Source organism: Dipodomys merriami, unplaced genomic scaffold, assembly GCF_024711535.1.
Source record: "Dipodomys merriami isolate MVZ:Mamm:240054 unplaced genomic scaffold, mDipMer1.0.p SCAF_12, whole genome shotgun sequence".
Taxonomy (NCBI): Eukaryota; Metazoa; Chordata; class Mammalia; order Rodentia; family Heteromyidae; genus Dipodomys; species Dipodomys merriami.
In genome coordinates this window covers 35406144-35425556 of record NW_027202493.1, presented here as the reverse complement: position 1 = coordinate 35425556, position 19413 = coordinate 35406144, and the positions used below count along the sequence as shown (strand labels likewise).

General features: G+C 35.4%; 1 protein-coding gene across 4 annotated transcripts in view; it reads right to left on the bottom strand.

Annotated features, from left to right (window-relative positions):
- The window catches only part of Marchf1 (membrane associated ring-CH-type finger 1), a 508963-nt gene that overhangs the window by 333695 nt on the left and 155855 nt on the right, over window positions 1-19413 (bottom strand). For all 4 annotated transcript variants that reach the window (XM_070016532.1, XM_070016533.1, XM_070016531.1 and 1 more), the window contains exon 2: window positions 11907-11981. The gene's annotated coding sequence lies outside the window, so the exon portion shown is untranslated. The remainder of the gene's footprint in view (window positions 1-11906; window positions 11982-19413) is intronic.

Genomic DNA, 19413 nt, shown 5'->3' with positions numbered 1-19413 from the left:
AGAGACACATGCATATACACATTAAGGCAAAAATGACACCGCCTGTCCTCATGATCTACTGGAAAATCAGATCCTTCCAAGTGAGAATACAAGGTCCTGAGTTCAAGCCCCAGTGTCAGCAGAAAAGAAATAGATAGATAAACAGATAGATAAAAGGAAAAACTGGCTCCTAAATTTTCACCTAAAGGTTTTGCCTTTGCTTCTTTGAATACAGTGTATTTTATCTCTAGCTCCAACAGAGTCACACTACCCTTAATAGTCAACTTGACTAGGACTAATAGAGACATCACTTAAGGACAGTGTGCTAATAAACTGTCTCACACCATCTGGCTGACAAATGTGCCCAGACCTGCTCGCTATGCTCGGTGCATGGCATCTTATCTACCTTGCCAGCAGAGCCAGGCAACTGATTCATAAATTAGTGTTTTCTAAATTGTGAAAACAGCCCTGGGAGGTAGCTTTCCCCGAGCCTTCTCCTCCCAATACATGCATGCGTATATTTCCTGCAAAACCACTCTCCCTGTGAACTGCAGAGGTGTCTGCTCCTCTCCAGTGAAGCCTATCTTCTCCTTTCACCTTCAGTCATCAACAGTTTCTCTCTTTCTTAACAAAGCATGAAATTGTGAATTTGTGAAGTAAATGAGCCTCAGGACATGAGGTATTGCTGCTCCATTTCTTAGTGTCATCAGCTTACACATATCAACTTATACCTATATCTGTATGTTTCATTTACTGACAAGTGAGGACAACAGAAAATAAAGCAATTCATAAAAGACCTTTGCAGTAATTCTTATGCATCCACCTCTTTTTGTTTTAAATTTTTAATCTTTAAGTAGTTGTACAGAGGAGTTTGCCATTCAACAAAGTAGTATATGAGCACAGTGAATCTTCACCAAGTCTTTAACATGACTTCAATCTAGAAGACAACAACTTTACAAAGAAAGAAAAACTTAAAAGACATAGGGAAAATGTTGGTCATTAAAGATATTTCACACATTTCTTAGAAAGCATAGAGACTAACATTATGTGTCTAGCTAGCAATTATTTTAAGGTCACTCTACAAAAGACATCAAGGTACTGGGCATCCTATTTGGTTGAGAGACAAAATATAGATTGTATTTTATAGCCAAAAGAAGCCTCGTGAAGACATAAAGCAAGTCTTAAAATAACTTGCATTCTATCTGACTGCAATGGAATGAAGCTAGAAATAAACAACATAACAAACACAATAGAAAATGTTCAAACACATGGGAGACTGAACAATATATTGGTGACTCACCAGTGGGTCATCATAGAAAGGAAATAAAAAAGATCTTAGCATTTAATGAGAATGCAATTTACCAGAATATTTTGGATATAAGAAAGGCAGTGCTAAAAGAAAAATATAAAGTTGTAATTACCTACATTTAAAAAAGAGTAATCTGGAATGAAGAGAGGATGGGGGAAGAATGCACCCATAATATTCAATGGACACCTGAGGACTGACAGTAGGGGTGGGGTTGGGAGCCATGGTAGAGAACAATGAAAGGGAAGATATCAATCAAGATTCACTGTACTCATAACGGATTTGTTGAGTACAACTACTTACAGGTAATTTTTTTAAGAAGAGTAATTTCAAATAAATAACCCAGATTTATCTCAAGCTATCGGAAAAAAATAAGTATAAGCAAACCCCAAAATGGTACAGAGAGTGAAAAACCATTATAACTACTCACAATATGCTCAACAGGACATTTCCTTATCATTTTATTTGCCAAATTCTCTTTGACATTCAGCTCAGACTGAAGAAGGACTATTATAATGTAAGAGTTTTGTACATGGAAAAATACATAGTAATCAAGAATTAAACCCTTGGGTACTAAAAGGGATGTATAGCATGTATAATTATTATGGATTTTTCCAAAGAAAATGCCAATTGGGATTTTTTTCATTATATGTGTGAAAATTCTGCAGTGCAATTCAAAACACTCTTGGTACACAGAAATCATTCAGCTTATGATTGTGCATTCCTCATTGCATTCTGGATAGGAATTAGATAGACGAAGATACTGTTGAAGCAAGAAAAAATAAATCATGAAAAAATATAACATGATTATTTCCCATTTCTATGAGTCAAAGGAAATTTTGGTTTAGGAATAGGATATTTAATTATTCTATAGGAATTGATTGCTTTTCTTAGTAAAACTATCCCCCTCAAGTCTACCACTTGAGGCATAGAGCCACTTCCAGCTTTTTCTGTGTATGGTATTGAGGAATTGAATCCAGGGCCTCATGCATGCGAGGCAAGCACCCTACCACTGAGCCACCTTCCCAGCTCAATCCATTACCTTTTTAAAGCCTTAACAGAATGCTAACTTTTATTTACATACCAAATATGGCTTTTCAAGGGCTAGTTCAGTTCAAAACAACAGGAATAGTTTTATTTTCTGTTTCTAAAACCCATTATACACACTTCATCAATGGTGATAAAAATATTATGATCTTATCAATTGAATATAATTAAAAAACAAAACACTATTAGGATGTTTCTGAAATAATATTATCTCACATATGGAATTATTTCTTTAATGAGTATTCATATGGCCAGGAGTAACCACAGATCACCTATCAATATGATAAATTTAACGTTTTGTCAGGAAAAGTTCAGCATTTCATGATATAAATACTAGCCATTGATAGTTATATTTACCAGATATTATTTATTAATGTGTATCATCTCACTGAACTTTTTCACCTATCCATTTTTACATTTTAAGGGCTCAAAATTTCAAATTAGCAACCACATATCCAGTAGAGACAAAATTTATATTCAAGCCCAGAAGAACTCATTTCTTTTTGTGGGCTTAAGCAATAAACCACTCCACTTAATTTTAAAGATTAACAGTACCTAAATGAAAATACTAATCAGGGATGTTAATTATCACCCAAAATCTACAAGTAGTCTCTTTGTATGATTTCTCATTATGGATGCAAACATAAATGATTTTAAACAGATGGATGGTGGCTGGTAAAGGAAAAAGAATATCTAGAAAGTAAATAAAAGGAAATCTTACAATAATAAAGTATTGCAATGAAATAAAACTCAAGAACACCACTAGTAAGTTTTATTTGAATCTAGTCTTTAGCACAATACCTGGAAAATAAATATATTTTAAATGAACAACTAGTTACAACTCAATGAATGCAGGAATGATCTGAAATAAACTTAGGTAATCAGCTAGACTCGTGTTATGGGGGAACTACCACATGACCCACTCATGAATGATGCAATATCAACTCAGCCAACTAGATTTATTGATATGGATAATATGTAGAACGTTTTTCTACCTTGTCAAACACTTAAGACAACCACACAAGCAATAGATTGCTCTGATTAGAGGAAATATTTGTTTTTCTTACTGCTCTTCTATAGTAAATGTAAAATATATTTCATAACTATTTCAAAGTTATATTGTATAAATCAATTAGCAACCACACTTTCAATAATATGGTTTCTAATTTTTACAAAGCACTTGTAATTATTTCGAGTAAGAAAATGGAGATTGAGAAACAGAAACATGCAAAATATAAACTACATAATGAGAGAAAGGCATTCAAGAAACCTCTCAAGACCATCAGGTCTTATCCATGATTATTAATAAGTTGGATAAAAACAGAAAACAATTAAAAATTTGTCAGAGCAATACTCTTTTGCCAATTCTATTTCTAGCTGAGGGTCTTGGCGTAATGCATGGCTTCCTAGAACAATTTAGTGGCCAAAGCTACTCATAATCCAAGAAGTTTCACACAAAACCACCCTCTCATCAAGGAGCTGAATAGACTCTAACTTCATACCATAGCCTAGTGAGTTTTTTCAGGCTTTCTAAGCTAGAAGACATAATGGATGCCTAACGGATCTCAGGGAAAGGTGAGTCGTATTTACTTTCATTACTTGAATAATTCCACATGTGGCATTACTTTGAAGGATAAGATGATTGACATGGAAATGCTGCCAAAATTAAATACATACATTAAACTGAAATATAGTCTAAAATGGTCTTCAAACATATGAAGGGGCATTAAAGACAAGATAATTTTTTCCTATAAATCAGAAAAAAGAAATTGCGCTAATACACATGTCAAAAGAGTCAAAAGAAAAATGTTTATGCATTTTGCCACATAAATTGTCTCTAAGAGGTTTCTCAAATGTAATTACTCATGCTTTTTGACCACTAACATATGTACTTTCACATAAATATACTAAAATATTTTATGAGAATTCAGCTTTATCCTGTGATATGGGATTAAAAACAGTTTCAGGTAAGCTCGTAATACTGAGAATTGTTGAAACAAGAACTGAGAAATTAGATAGATTAAGACAATTTGGCCAGAAAATTATCACTGTACATGAAGGGGCTGAAAATGTTCCTACTCACTTCCTTAGTCATTCCACATCTGTGAAATTATCTCATAATAATAAAAATCATCATAATTTGATTTTGAAAACACATAATTTCAACAACAAAGAAGTGGTATATATCCATTACATTTGGTGCTTCATATCTGTGGTTGGAAATATCATCTTTTATTGTCTTCTAAATCACATTATCCAGCCTTATAATAAAAACACTTGATGAACGTATAAAAAAATTAAAAACTCTCCAGGGGACAGTGGTTCATGCTTGTAGTCTAATGTCTGAAGATCAGGGTTCAGAGTCATTCTGGGCAGGAAAGTCTAAGAGATTCTTATCTCTGACTAGCCAACAAAAAGCCAGTATTGGAGCTATGACACAAGTAATAGAACACTGGTCTTGAGCACAACAGCTCAGGGATAGTACCTAGGTGATGAGTTCAAGCTTCAGACCAGCTTAATGAATTAATCAATTAATAAAATAATAAAATATTATAGTACATAAAATACATGAAATACAGGGAAAGGAAATACAGGGAAGGCACCAAAGCATCCATGAAGGAAGAAAACCAGTGAGGAAGTTTTTCGAGGCTCAGGGCTAACTTCTGGGAAGTCATGGCTGTCATTCAAACATGGGAATAAAGCACTGAAGCTCTAGGGGTGAAGAGAGATCCTAAAGATAAAGCAAATTATATTTTCTTCAGGAACCTAACTTGATTGAAGTGCTAAAGAAAACTTAGGCTGTAAGCCAAGAAAAGCACCTTACTTTGGAACAATAGCACTGACTTTGAAAATCTGACCACAGAGTACCAAGAGCTTTCCTGTCAAATTTAGAAGACGGTGTAACTATTACCTAAACACACTGTGGAGGAGGAGGAGGGATTGCACAGTACATCCATCCGCACTCTCTACAGAATGAGAAATTTTAACTTGTTTTACTGTCATTGATACTTCCAGATAAAAGTACCAGAAATGAAATCTACAGAGTATAGAACGGTATCTATGACCAATATGCATTCATTTTACTAATGTTGAATTAATAGAATTAACAATGTGGGGGTCATTCAAACCACTGTGAGGGAAGATAACAAATACATAAAATTGGGGTAAAGAAGCTTCATAGGGCCAGATGATCATATCTAGTTTTGTTTTGTTTCAAGATAAAAAGCGGCATCTGTTTTGCATGTAAAATTTTGTTAAGTTTTGATATCTATGAACCCCTGCAATACCATTTGTATTAGGGTTCTCCACAAACCCATACCCATATATAAATAACAAATAATGGAGCCTGTAAGATAGGTAGGTAGATAGATAGACAGACAGACGGACAGACAGACAGACAGACAGACAGACAGACAGACAGACAGACAGACAGACAGACAGACAGACAGATAGATAGATAGATAGATAGATAGATAGATAGATAGATAGATAGATAGATAGATAGATAGATCAACAGACAGACAGACAGATAGACAGATAGACAGATAGACAGACAGATAGACAGACAGATAGATAGATAGATAGATAGATAGATAGATAGATAGATAGATAGATAGATAGATAGATAGATAGATAGAGATTATTAAACATAAATTGACTTGTGCAATTATAGTATCCAAGAAATTTCACTAGGTTCTTTGCAGGATAAACCAGGGAAGCCCACTGCTTGAATATCAAAGTCAAAAGGTTTCAGGACCAGGGAAAACAACAATATAAAATTCCCTGTTCAACACCAGAGGTCTGAGAGCACAGGGGCTACTGTTGTTAACCCTATAGCCCAAAGGCTGAAGAGCCAGGAACTTCCATATCCATGAATAAGTAGCAGCTGGAGGGACCACTCAGCCACATAGTAAGAGATTAGTTACATTTGATCCTTTTCTTCTTTTTACCTACTGTTTTATATAAGGAAGACTGGACATAGAATACTTAAAATATGGCTTTTAGGTTTTAGAATATACAATGGGAATATAACTAGACCATAAGATGGGGACTATCAAAAAACTCTCTCTTTTTCAGGACAGAGGGAAAGAGCCTCTTCACTTATGTGATAATGGGCCTTAAAAGATAAATGGCAGATGCATGATGTTATTGCCATGTAAACAAAGGACACAAATAGATGTTAAGAAACTAAAGGTCAAGACTGGTGTGGACTTTTGTCCCTCGGCTCCCAGAAAACTATCCTTCCCACATTCCCTTGGCTAAACGTCTTTCTTGGAGACATACGTTGGACACCGGAAGACAGGGGAATGGAAGAGGGACTCCCTTCACCTCAAGTTTCCTGTGGCACCTCCAGCAGGGCTGTGCGCAGCCATTTCAGCACCGGAGGGGTGGACAGCGACAGGGAGGCCTATGGAGTTCCTAAATGATACAGGATTATGTTCCTGGACATCTGGGTTCTAGGCATGGAAATCTTAGGGTAAGAGTAATGGTTTTGTACCTCCAGGCTAATTACTAATTCTTCACTTGCCTTATCTTGTCTCTTGTTCAATCCACCAACTCCACCTTTCTCTACCTCTGTTACAGTTAGCCTAGTATTTATTCACTTCTCTCTTTGAAAAACCTAGGGTGGTTTTGGTCATCTGAATGATACATGTTCTGGTTTCACCTCTCCAGGTTTTTAGTGCAAACAAGAGAGATGTCTGGCTGGGATAAGAGGCAACCTGAAGGTTCAGAGATTTCTTTCACAACACTATTCAGGTCTTTCTGCTGTGCAGAACATGACTACATGACCAGCATAGGTGGTCCAGCTTGTTCAAAAGGGCTGACCTCTGCAGGCAGGCAAAGAAAAGGACATCATTTGCACTTCTAAGCCTCTTGCTTGCTGAGATGCATACACAGGTTTTGGCTTCCAAGGAGACCATGTTAGTGAGGGAGGATAAGGCTGCACTATGGACCCGCTGAATGAAGACTTCCATGGAGAGACAAAAAGAGGAATATATAATGCCACAGGCCAAGGTGCAGAAAACTTTGTCAATATACAGCCTCTGGGCTTTCACAAGGTCCAGGGGCACAGAATAAAACTTGAGAAGTGGATGTCAGTAATCATATACTCGTAGTCATTAAAGCTACAGAATAAAAAAGTATGCTTTTTATCTTTTTCTCTTTCTTTCTTCCTTATTTTGCTCTTTCCTTCTTTCTTTCCTTCCCTCCTTCCTTTGTACGTTGCAGAGAGAGTCTTTCTGTATAGCCCATACTGGTCTCTCAGCCTTCCTGATTCAGCCCTTCCAAGTGCTGGGATTATAACAATACCTCACCAATCCTGGCTATCATCCCTGTTTTGTTTTAAAAAATGTGATTCATAGCTAAGACTGCAAAAATGCAGCATAAAACAGCATGCATGGGTAAGAATCCCCAAGGAGTGGAAATTATTTTATATGATCTTGATTTCACAAAGATTGCAGACATATAAAACTACCTCAAGAATATGAATGAAATATGTGGATTCAAAGCAAACATTGAGAAAATCAAGTTCAAAGCCATTAAGTGCTATTTCCCACTAAGTTTAAAGGATAAACAATTATTAAAATATTCGAATCTTACTAATGAAATATATTTCCAATGCAAAGGAAAGAGCATCTGATTATCTTACTGAAAGCCACTTAATATTCAAGAACAATTCTGATAAATACTTGGTATAATGGAAATATCAGAATACAGCTTTGCATTATGAATGATACTTGAATTATAACAATAACACCATCAAAAACTTCAGTAAACAAACCAAAAACATACCATTAAAATCTATTTTAACCATATCATTAAAATCTACCTCTATTGGCTCACTCCTGTAATCCTAGCTACTCAGGATGCTGAGATCCGAGAACAACAGGTCAAAGCCACCCTGTGCAGAAAAGTCCATAAGTCTCTTATCTCCAATGAACTACTTAGAAAAGGCCAAAAGTGGCACTGTAGGTCAAATGGTAGAGCATTAACCTTGAACCAAAGAAGCTAAGAGACAACACCCAGGCTCTGAGTTCAAGCCCCAGGATCAGCACAAACACAAAAAAAGTTACCCATTACAATCATCACTGCTAACATAGCAGTCCTGTAAACCTCTAAGTGGCCAAGTCTCAACCAGAAATAATATCTGTCATTTGATAAATGAAATGAGAAAATGAAAAAATACGATTCTTAGAATAGAAATTAAAATTTCAAACTCCAAGATTAGTTGGCTGAGATTATATTCCAGGGTCTGTCAACTAGCTACTAGCTACCAATCACGACCTTTAAGAAACTGAGACAGACACTTAACTTTAATACTTCAGTGAGAGGGAATTGTTGAAGACTAGTCCTGGAGTGCCATAATTCAATCCAAAGACAGAGTTGAACTCCTGTGTGTAGCTGAGTTCATTGAACAACCTAGCCTTGCTCTGTGGTGACTTAAACACTTCACTCTTGCTGCAGGACTGGGCTTCAAATATCTCTCAGTGGTTTCTTGTGTCACAGAATGAGGGGCAGCACATCCCCAATATATAGGGCTGGGTTCTCAGTCGTTTGAAGAAAGAAGAGAGTTCATTGCGATAATTGATTTGGTAACGAGAGAGACAAAATTAAAAGAAGGACCCTTTAGTGACATGAAATTTCAGGCAGACTTCATGCTAAAGCAGACACCACTTTGTTCCTGGCCACTGTTGGGCCAAAAACATGTCTAGAAATGCATTTAGAGCAATAAATCATTTTACATATATGTATATATATATATATATATTAAAAATACTGATGAAATAAACATGGAACTAGCATTTCCAAAAGCCATGTAAATAATCCAATTTCTTCCTTTTGGGCTTTAAGAGCAGACATTTTTCCTATTTTGCAAAGTACAAAACATTATCCCCTTTGAAATTTAGCATTTGAAATATGGCCCATGTTAGAATTTGTATGAAGAGCCATCAAAGCACTGCCAAATGCCTACATTTTCACCTTTGGCAATGCTTTGATTCATGGTCTCCACCACACAGAACACCAAGTTGAAATCAGTATTCCCAGCTACATAAATAAAAGGTCTGACTTTAACAGGGTGCTCAATCCACAAGTAACACAGGGGATGTCAGTTACAGAAAAGACAGAATATATTTAGCAGATTGGAACACATGTTCTCCTCTATGCCATGGGAAGACCTCAGCCCTCTTTTTCATTTCTTTAATCAGAACATGTTGGAACATTAAAAATTTTGATATTAATGATATTTGATAGTATATGGAAAATACTTTCTGTCCATCTATCTATGTTAGACATTTTCTGTAATTTCCTAAGTTTCTTACTCAAAATGTCTTTCATCTTGATACTGACCTCAAAGAAACGAAATCATTTTGAGATAGATCTGTTTCCTGTGAAAGTCTCTATTCATTTTAGAGAAGTATTTTAGAGGCTACTGTAACAGAGCTAATTACCTGTGGCACATTAAGAAGCAATGGTGCAGAAAACCTTTTTCAGTATCAAGTTCAGAGCAAGACAAAAGGCAAATTCATTAATATGAGTGTTAAGACAAATGAAATGAAAAGACATGGTTGTTAATTATGCTGGAAAAACAAATTAGAGATCATACTGAAAGAAAATCTTTTTAAATAAATGATTCAAAAGAATATTCATATTGTTCTTTTAAGTTTTAAAATCATACATATAGATATGTGAAGAACTGTGAAAAAGGAGACTTTTGTTATATATTCCACTTCCATTTGGGTATATATTCTATCCCAAATGTCCAGGATGTAATTGTTAGTAATTATGAATAAAAGGAAAAATTAGCATCTTTCTTTTGATCAGTAATGAACAATGCCCTAGATCATGAGACAGAATAATACATAGAATACCATGCTGCCTTCTGAGGCTTACTGTCCTGGTGATCTTTATTCTATACATAAATTTTTAGCTGAAGACAAACTGAGTCTTTCTTTAAGAGACTCCTATTTGTTAAACTTACTCTTTTGTACTTAGGCAGTTTTGTTCTCTCTATGTAGAAGTGTTAAGAGCTTTACTCCAAATAACTCATGAATCTACTAGAAACTAAATTATCTTCACTGAATAGACTCATTACAATAGTTTCTATAAAGCAAAAATCATTAGTGAAAACCCAAGTTTTTATTATGTTGGTGAAATATATTATTTCTTCAAGATCTGTAAAATCTCTGAAAGACACACAAAACTTTCAGAGTTACTTCATTACTCTTTTAAGTAACTCAAGTTCTTTCTGACAAAAACTATTTATCACTTTTGGTGGTAAAATTAAATGGCTTGCAATATACTAAAAAAGGTATACAGCATGCTTACGCGAATAAAATCATAACCTATAACTCTCACTATGAAATATCTTTGTTTTCAACAAAAGTTGATAATTGTAGCATAGAGCTTGGGGTTTTGTGTTTTGTTTTCAATTTAAAAAAACACAAAATGGTCCTTCAAGACAGGATCTGTCTTGTTTTAAATGTCTTCCAATGGAGTGATGTGTCAGGTACTGTTGGCTCATGCCTGTAATCCTAGCCACTCAAGAGATTGAGATCGGAGGATTGTTGTTCAAACCCAGCCCAGGCAGGAAAGTCCATGTGACATTTATCTGAAATTAACCAACATTGTTGTGAATATGATAATCATTTACTATAAATTTAAATATTAGTGAAAGGCAAAATTTTCTATAGGTAGTAAGAGTTAGTTACATTGGCAAGTATGAGAAATAGTTATTGGTGGCCCATTTTCAAACCTAGGAATCCAATTCCAGAGTGGAAAATTACTATGAACTTATTTAATAACCTGCTAATGGAGGAACTCTAAATCCATGCCCTGGAGGAAAGCCTCCAGGCAAATAAGATGTTGAGGACTGGCCAATTGGCAAAGAGTAACAAAGTATCCTTGTAAATAAATGTACACTTAAAGTGAGAAGGAAACAGGATACGAAAATAATGAAACTCAGGCAACTTTCAGAAAGATTATACAACCCATATCACTTAGACAATGAGGAAGTGGGGAGGGATTTGTGCCATAGGTAACAAATTGCTTGCTGTGTATTCTAGAGATTGCCTGCCCACAAGACAACTGATCCTACAAAATTACCATTAAAATCTCACCTCCACTAAACTTTTGGTCTCAGAGTCCATTCTTTCAGCTTGGACTAGTGAAAGTGTTTCTCTTGATGAGGCCATATAGAACAATGGTGACAATAAAATTAAATGTATTTGCTTATGAAAACAGTGAACTCTGTAATTACCAGCATATTTTGCTCAAGCTAAATTAGCATTTCAAGCAGCACCTTCTCTTTGATCTGTCTCACCCACTGATAAGGGTCTTACCACAAGTCATGAAAATGTTGGCTGAAAGATACCTGGAAACATAGTCTAACAAAGAAATGCTTTTTCAGTATTTACTGAAATTGAATACAATTGAGGTTAAAACAAAATTTGGGGGAAAATAGTCAATTAAGCCTCCCATTGAAAACAAGATTCAGCTCTAATTACCAATGAAAATAAATAGGGTTTCTGAAAGAACAGGTCTTATTTAAATGAGAGAAAATAGATGAACTTACAAACTGTGGCAGAGTTGTTTAGTCACAGCAGGACAACTGGCTCTGTCCACTCAAAACTCTTCTAGAGTACATGTCCTGAAAAAGAAAAATCAAAATAAATAAACTTGAGTCTATGCTTACAATGATTATAAAGAAATTATGACTTGTACAATGAAAAGACTGCATACAGATTGTACACACCATGGTTTTCTCTAAATCAATGGGATAGTATGATACAACAGGGATATATCCCTGTGTAATATAATATTCATTTCTGTAAATCTTGATATCAGGTACAAAGGAACATTTGTCCCAGTAATAAGAGATACATGGAGAAAACAACCTCAGGCAAAAGCTTTCCTGAAACATTTTTCTCAAGAAAGGGATGAGGGTAAAGGGAAGGGTGTGAAGAAGATATGGGAAGGAGATTGTGGGCATCATGGTAGTTAATGATATTAGTCCCGCCCAAATCAGAGGAAGGAACTGTTCCCTATACCAGACTGCTTGAATGATCCAGGGCGCAGTAATTTCTACGAGTCATGAGTATGGCTTTATTTTTTTTTAAGTTTTCTTCCTCATATTTTAAGATTTTTCTCCTGTAAGAAGCAGATCAGTGGCCAGTTGCTCTCTAGACACTGCCTTGCACCTGGTATACTTGTAGTTTTCTTTTCTTTTTTTATAATGCTTTATTTTTAAATTTTATTTTATTGTAAAGATGCTAATTTGTAGTTTTCACAAGATACGAATTAAGAGCACAAGAACATATCTGTCTCATGGGTCTAGGGGGATCACTGTCTGCTTCATATTCAATCTGATACAAATCATGATGTTAATGCAATTGTTGATTACCAATAATACTAAATCAAATATTAACATCATATATATGAATATATATATGTATTTATAAATGCACTATTATATCACAGGAGATACATTTTAAGGTAGAAATATGATCAGTACAAAAAGTTATGTGGGCCTGGGAAGGTGGCTCAGTGGTAGAGTGCTTGCCTCGCATGCATGAGACCCTGCATTCAATTCCTCAGCACCACATACACAGAAAAAAGCCGGCAACGGCACTGTGGCTCAAGTAGTAGGGCGCTAGCCTTGAGGTGAAGAGCTGAAGGACAGCGCCCATGCCCAGAGTTCAAGCCCATGACTGACCAAAAAGAAAGAAAAAAAGTTATGTGAATACTTGCTATTTTTTTTCTTAAATATACCATATGTGTTACATTCCAATATCTTTTATTTTTCTTCCTTAGTATTGAAAAAAAGAAAAACCATTAGAAGACAATTATTAGAACAAACTACTTGGTTATAGTAAGTATTAATAAGATAGGAAAACTAACCAAAAACCTAAGAAACTTCCTACACAAAATAATTCCTGAAAGAATGCTGTGAACTATGAAAAAGAAATAAAACTTTAGAGCCATAATTTTCAACTGGTCTCCACTGACCGGCCATGACATGAAATCACTCTGCTCCTTTATGATGAAGAATACTGACTTCTAAGAAAATTTAACAATGGAAGAAAAATCTTAAGAATTCATCGAATCAATCCTTGCAATCCTCAAGTTTGGACCTATTTGTAGATACTCAGCAATAAACTTGCTGAAAATTATTCATCTGACAAACAAAAGCTTGACTTTCTGAAAGACAGAGCAGGAAGAAACTTTCAGAATATTTATTATATTCTGACTAATTCAAATAAAAAATACGCACTGGTTGCTTTATGCACATGATTTTATATTTAGTCTTAATTTCTTTGAGGATCAAAATACTGAAACAATAGTTAAGAATGGTCAAGAACCAATACACCAGCAATACTCTACAATACAATACTCTACAATACAATGCAAGACACTATGTTGGAAATGAATTGTACAACTGGGGAGGGAGAGTAAATGGGAGGCAAAGTGGAAGAAAATTGAGGGAGGGGGTAACAATATTCAACAAGAAATGTATTCATTACCTTATGTATGTTACTTTAACCCCTCTGTACATCACCTTTACAATAAAATTAGGTTTAAAAAAAAGAATGGCCAAGGATTGATTGCAACCAATGACTAGGTGAGAATAAGATGATTGAGGACACAATCATATTGCTACTGTTTAAAATTAAAATCTAATTTGGAAAAATCAATGGCTGTATTTATTCACTCAGAGCCTAAATGAAGAGATAGCATGTTGTTGTTGAACACGTATAATATACATAATTCTAGTTTTGGCAAAGCAAGTATGCTCCACAGATGATCCAAAAAAGTTTATATAAGAGTGATAATGAAAATTTCTTACATTTGGCAGGGATCATAATAAAATGATAATATTGTGAAAGAATATTTTTAGTGAATAAACACTGGCACCAAATGATATCACACATAATTTTAGAAATTATATTTAAAAACTGAATCATTTTATTACAGAAATGATGAAACAAGTCATTTAGCATTTGGCATGTTATTAAAATTATTTTAGAAACAGCTCATGATGAAAGATTGATACAGATAATTACAATTAATAGACATGAATGATTTGAACATTTCAATACTTTTATATGAACACTTGAAAAAATGTTTGTATAAGTAGATATAACACAATTATTAGTTTCTTAAATTTCCGAATCTAGTATTTAAAATGACATCTTAGAAGATATGAGACATTCAAGTAAAATTTAAGTAATAATATGTGTTAATAAGAAATCAACCTATCAGTGGCTGAAAAACATTATACTATTCTTTAAAATCTTGCACTGAAATAACATAAAACATTGCAGCAACATTTTGCCAAATAGGTAGAAATGTCTGTGAGATTCTTATCTCTAACCACCAAAAATCTGGAAAAAAGCTGGAAGTAGAGCTGTGGTTCAAGTGGTAGAACACTAACATTGAGCACAAAAGCCCAAGGACAGTGCTGAGGCCCTGAGTTCAAACTCCAGAACCACAGAGAGACACAGAGACACACAGAGGGAGAGAGAGGGAGGAAGAGAGAGACAGAGACAGAGAGACAGAGACAGAGAGGGAGGAAGAGAGAGACACAGAGAGACAGAGAGAGACAGAGACAGAGACAGAAAGAGAAGGAGAGTAGAGAAAAGTTGAAGTCAAGAAAAAGAAAATAAAAAGTACGGGTGATGTTTTTAATATCTCCCCTTGGGAAAAGTGCTGGCACTCAGGAGTTCAAAGTACCACTTTAGCAAAATATCAGTCCATCTGGAGTTGTAGACCGTGGTTAGTTTTACTTTCTGTGGTAAAATGATTACAATTTGATGCCTCTTTGCTGCTTCAAATGCCATTTGTCATTTGCAGATACAATCTCAAACTTGTAAATCTAATTTATTTTAGAACGTGATTACTGAGTTTTTATAATGGCTTGATATGCTCTCTAAGAAAATATAAAGAACCTCGAATTAACCTCATACTGTACTAGTGTGAGAAAATGTACTGATCTATTTTCTGTGGTTATAATTCTATGGATACTATCGAAAACCTCCCATTATTAAAGGTGGAATGAATTATTTCAAAATAAATTAATAGCTGACCATGGTGGCATGTGCCTATCATCCTGTTATGGCAGAAAGCTTAAATAAGATTCTAATGCATCCAGGGGCCTGTGGCTCACACCGGTCATCCTAACTACTCAGGAGGCTGAGATCTAAGAATCATGGTTTGAAGCCAGCCAGGGCAGAAAAGTCCCCATGAGACTCTTGTCTCCAGTTAACTACTAAAAGACCCAAAGTGGTGCTGTGGCCCAAGTGATAGAGCGGCAGCCTTGAACACAAATGAGGTTCAATGACAGCGCCCAGGTCCTAAGTTCAAGCCCCACAAGCAACAAAAACAACAACAACAACAACAAAGATGCAATCACAAGCAACAACAACAACAACAAAGATGCAATCCCACCAGACTGGAATGAAAAGTAAGAGCCAATATCAAAAATATAACCAGAGCAAAAAGAATTGGAGGCATGGATTAAGTAGTAGAGCACTTTTCTCATGAGTATTAAGTCCTGAATCAAACCCCCAGTACTACCATAAATAAGTATAAAAGAATGAATAAGCAGAAGGGTTTGTGGTCTATAGAGTCTGGAGACGGCAGGATGACATGATAAGCCAAAACCTGCCTGACAGGGAAATGTGTGAGGACGAAACAAGAGGGGCAAAAAGAATGAAGAAATAAGGGCGGAACATTCATTCTTTGGCAGTGGAACTTTATAGGAAACAGAAAGGAGAACTGCCAATCAGAAAGTGGTCTTCAAGGACTCCAATCCTCCCTATTTAACCCAAAGCTAAACTCTGTTATGAGGAAAGACCTCTCCAGGTAGATATGGGCTGAAGGGCTGGGTGTCTTCCAGTGGCACATCTATGCTAGTTGCTCTGTCTGTCTGTCTGTCTGTCTGTCTGTCTGTCTGTCTCCCTCACCCCCCCCATCGACATATTTCTTTTTTAATAAACTTCCCTATCACTTTTATTATGTTTACATCTTGCCTGAATACTTCTCTTGCTAGATACAAGGACCTACGTCAACTTAGCTGCCCTAAATTTCTAGTAACATATTTGGGTGTGCTGGCTGAGAAATTAGGGACTATGTATATCTTCTGATTTGGACTTCTCAAAAGATAACAACAGTCTCTGGGAATCAGTCATTGAAAAGTTCAATGACAAGCATTTCAACTACTTCTATAAATTTTTCTTTGAATTATGACTTTACATATCAACTCAACAGGACTGAGTTAGTACAGATATTTCCCCCCAAGTTTCTTTCACGTAAGTGAGTGCAGTCCACCAATCCCACAACCCTCCAGTGTTGAAGTTTTTTATTAGTTAACATTATTGTTCTAAATAAATTTCTACCTGGATACTTTTTTACATTTAGAAAAAATGTAAAAAGAAGTGAATTTATATTCATATCTCCCCCCTCTCACAACAGTGGGAATTGAACCCAGGGCTTCACACATGCTAGTCAGGCCTCTACCATTTGAACTATACTCCTAGCCCGTATATTAAGTTTTGAGAGGCTAATCCCATACTGTTAAATTTTGATCAAGTTTGTAATTTATTATCCAGATTTGTTAAAAACCATATGCAATAAGTTTAAATGACTGAATATGACACAGAGAGATACAAAAACTAATACATTAGCAATTATGCTTCGAATTTGAAGACTAGTGGTAACATCTAGAAAAAAATATGGTATAAAGGATTGTTAAAATAAACATGCTCAAGCTCATCTGAATTTTGTTTATTTACAGAAGTTATTCATAATAAAGTGTTAATGCACTTTTTCAAAATAATTATACTTGAAAGTGCCTATTAAAATGTGGGTGTATATTCAAGGGCAAAAAAATCATTTTAAATTTGGATTCTGAATGGCATGAGGGAGACTGGCTTAGAGGTTTTTGTTGTTTTTTTATTTATTTTTATTTTTAAAGGGTAGATTATGAAACAGCAGTTTAGTTCATTATTACCTCTCAAGATTGCAAAATATTAACAAGAATTTCATTTTGTTTTTTATTTCATTATTTTTCAGAAATGTACTTCAGGCTACAATATCATTGTATTTTTTTTACTGGTTTCAGTAATTTTCTCTTTTTTTTGTATTGTACTTCTCTGAATTTTTTTTAATTTAAATAGCATATAAAAGGCACTTGCAATAATAAAATGGCAAATCAGAAATCAAAGAGTGGACTAGGAAATTCTGAATTAAACAATGCTTGCTCTTTGCACAGATGACGTTTGTTTGCATGGTATATGTTTGTGTGTTTGTTTGTGTTTTGCAATACTGGGAACAGTGTGCCTTGCTCATGTAGGTACAGTCCCTACCACTGAGTTTCATTCCTTGTGAAAAGGTTTTCTATAAGTCTCACAGGATCTTCACAACACCCTGGGAAGCTTGTACCCATTCCTGATCTGAGAAACTGAGGATTACCATTACTGAAGTCCTACTCCATGAGTGACAAGTGATATTCTGGGGTGATGGCTTGGTCTTGCTCTTCTTTCCAGGACATAACCATCTCCTCAGCACATATTAACAATTCAACTGATACAGTTATGTGTCAACAAATTCAAAAAAATAAGTGTATTTGATAAGTGGGCTAAAGACTTAAAGAGAAACTTCTCTGAAGAGGAAAGAAGGATGGCCAATAGACACATGAAGAAATGCTCAACTTCTCTAGCCATAAAAGAAATGTAAATCAAAACAACATTGAGATTTCACTTCACTCCAGTTAGAATGGCTATAATCAAGAAATCTAATAACAACAGATGCTGGAGGGGATGTGGCCAAAAGGGAACCCTACTGCATTGTTGGTGGCAGTATAAACTTGTTCAACCACTTTGGATAGTAGTATAGAGGTTCCTCAAAAGACTCCACAGAGAGCTCCCTTATGACCCAACAATCCCACTTTTGGGCATTTACCCAAACCATCACAAACAAGGCTATACTAAAGCTACCAGCACAACTATGTTTATTGCAGCATTATTAACCATAGCTAAGATATGGAACCAACCCTGATGCCCCTCAGCAAATGAATGGATCAAGAAAATGTGGTATATATACACAATGGAATTCTATGCCTCCATCAGAAAGAATGACATTGCCCCATTTGTTAGGAAGTGGAAAGACTTGGAAAAAATTATATTAAGTGAAGTAAGCCAGACCCAAAGAAACAGAGGTCCCATGGTTTCCTTTATTTGCAATAACTAGTATAAGTTGAGGACAAGCAGAAAAGTTCAAAAGCTATGTACATATGACCATTTAAGATGATGTTAAGTGAAATGAACTGCAAGATAGGGACACAAGTGGTTTTTTCTTTCTTGATATTGTTTTTAACATATTTAAAATGTACTGTGTGCTTATTTTGTTCCTCTTGTATGTTCTTCCCCCATGGTATAACCCCTGTTTTTTTACTGTATTTGATATCAGTGTCATGCATCTTGTATATACAGTTTTCTAATTTGGGGAGGGGAAGGGAAATAACAAAATGCTGAAATAAGGATACAGGTTGACTCACTGTAACAATGAGGTGTACAGGACACTATGTTGCAAATGAACTTTACAACTTGGGGGGGGCAGGGAGGAGTTGGGGAGGTAAGGAGGGAAGGATTGGTAAGGTAAAACAAAGGAGGAAGTAACAACACTCGATAGGAAATGTGCTCATCACCTTACTCATGTAACTGTAACCCCACTGTACAGTATCTTTATGATAAAAACATATTTAAAAATCAGTGTATTTGAATTTCTTCTCACTAAAATTCTAACTCTAATATAGCTTTTCTTTCACCAAACTCTGTAGGATAGAAGTCTTCCTTTAACTGGGTTATCTGGCCCTGACTTGTCTGCAATAGAAGGATAGTGAATTTTGTGTGAAATAATCTGACTCACGGTCCACATTGAGATTTAAATAGAATTGACAAGGTGCTTAAATATCAAGTATTTTTACCTTAAGTGTAAGGAATGTGTACTTGACAGCTCTACCCCACAGAGGAAATTAAGGGGGGGGGTCCCAGGCCAAGCCCTTCCAAATGAATGAAAATTGC